General features: G+C 48.5%; 1 pseudogene; it reads left to right on the top strand.

Moving 5' to 3' along the window:
- Positions 1-684: 684 nt before the first annotated feature.
- LOC105706953 (peptidyl-prolyl cis-trans isomerase-like 1) lies at positions 685-1,591 on the top strand (annotated as a pseudogene).
- The last annotated feature ends 375 nt before the right edge of the window (positions 1,592-1,966 follow it).

Here is a 1,966-nt window from a genome sequence, read left to right as displayed (position 1 = left end):
ACCTCAGCCTCTCCAAGTGCTGGGATTACATGAGCCACCATGCCTGGCCTGAATAAAGTAATTTTTAAAAGATTCTGAAACTTGCCATGTCTTGAAAAAACAAGAGATAGGTTGGATGTGGTGGCACATTCCTGTAATCCCAGCACTTTGGGAGGCTGAGGCGGGTGGATCACTTGAGGTCAGGAGTTGGAGACCTGTCCAGCCAACATGGCAAAACCCTGTCTGTACTAAATACAAAAATTAGCCGGGTATGGTGGTGCACGCCTCTAATCCCAGTTACCTGGAGGCTAAGGCACGAGAATTGCTTGAACCCAGGAGGCAAAGTTTGCAGTGAGCCAAGATCACTCCAGCTTGGGTGACAGAGTAAGACTTGTCTCAAAAAAATAAAATAAATAAATAGCTGTCAAGAGATGAAAAGGATAATAAAGATTCAGTTTAAGAATGTGTTAGAATGAAGCGTGCATTTTTGTTCCTGCGCCCAGCATCTTCTCACCTCGCACCCTAGCTTCCCGGCATTGGAAGAAAGGTCCGTCCTCTTCCTTGTCCTGACCCTCTAAATCCTGGCATTGAAAGGGTTGAATGGCGAGGACCAGAAGTGAGCGCAGCAGCAGCAGCAGCAGCGGGTCCCCAGCTAATCAAAGCTGGAAGCAGCAATTGCCAGAGAAGCATTCAGCCCGCTTCACTATGGCGGCACTTCCTCCAGACTCCTGGCAGCCACCGAGTATTTGCTTGGAAACCAGCATGGGAATCATTGTACTGGAGCTGTACTAGAAGCATGCTCCAAAGACCTGTGAGAACCACTGTGATGGCTCGTCGAGGTGACTACAGTGGCACAAAATTCCACAGAATCATCAAAGATTTCGTGATCCAAAAAGGAGACCCAACAGGGGCAGGTTGAGGTGGTGCATTTATCTATGGCACACAGTTTGAAGATAAACTTCATCCAGACCTGAAATTCACGGTTGCTGGAATTCTCACAATGACCAATGCAGGGCCAGACACCAATGGCAGCCAGTTCTTTGTGACCCTCGCCCCCACCCAGTGGCTCAACAGCAAACACACCATTCTTCGCTGAGTGTGCCAGGGGATAGGAACGGTGAACTGAGTAGTGTAAGGGTTCTTGGGTTCTTGCCAAGTTTAAAATGAAGAAACTGAGGCCAGCACAAGAAGATCCAATGTGAATTTATTCAGCTCCTGGGCAAGGTTCCGCGGTCCGACAGGAGGGGCCGGAGAAGTCGCAGGGACTCCTCTCAGACATGGGGTTTTATAGGGAGCAGGCAAGCTTGCTATTGGCAGGTAGGCAGGGTTTGAATGCTATTGGTAGATTTACAAGACTCGACTGCTATTGGGTAGCTAAGACTCAAATGCTATTGGGTAGATTTACAAGACTTCTTTTGTATTTTGGCGGGGTTCTTTAAGGGAGGGCTAGGCTGTGTGAGGGGGGTGGGCGTGTCCAAGTTCCCGGCGAGGGAGCAGGTTGTCCGAGCTCACGGCGGGGCGAGCAGCCTTACAAGTAGGAATGGTAGAAACAGAGTCCCAGGACTGCCCTGTGAACGATGTGAGGATTATTAAGGCATACCCTTCTGAGTAGACTTGCTGCTATCCTGAGCAGATCTTCTGAGATGGCCCCCATGAACCAGCTTCCCAATGACCTAGATTGACATGTAATGCTAAGTTTCATTTTGGCCTTGCAAATCATGATGCTTAGGAAGCCTGCGGTCTTAGGTCAGTTAGAGATGGAAGTGCATTTTAATAGGATCCTTCTTTTCTTTTCCCCCACTGCCTAGGTTGACAGAGCATTTGCACACATGCTGTTTATCCACAGGTTACTACTTACTGCACATGACCCATAATGCTCCTTGTGCCTGGCTGCTCTGATATTCTTGGAACAAAATGCAACAGACGCTGTCATTTCTCAGTGTTCTTGCCTAATCAAACTTCTTCCTGAGGAGGTTTATATTCTGGC

Source organism: Aotus nancymaae, unplaced genomic scaffold (genome assembly GCF_030222135.1).
Source record: "Aotus nancymaae isolate 86718 unplaced genomic scaffold, 86718_ANA_hifiasm-v0.15.2.pri h1tg000057l, whole genome shotgun sequence".
Classification (NCBI taxonomy): Eukaryota; Metazoa; Chordata; class Mammalia; order Primates; family Aotidae; genus Aotus; species Aotus nancymaae.
This window is presented reverse-complemented; position numbering and strand designations above follow the sequence as displayed.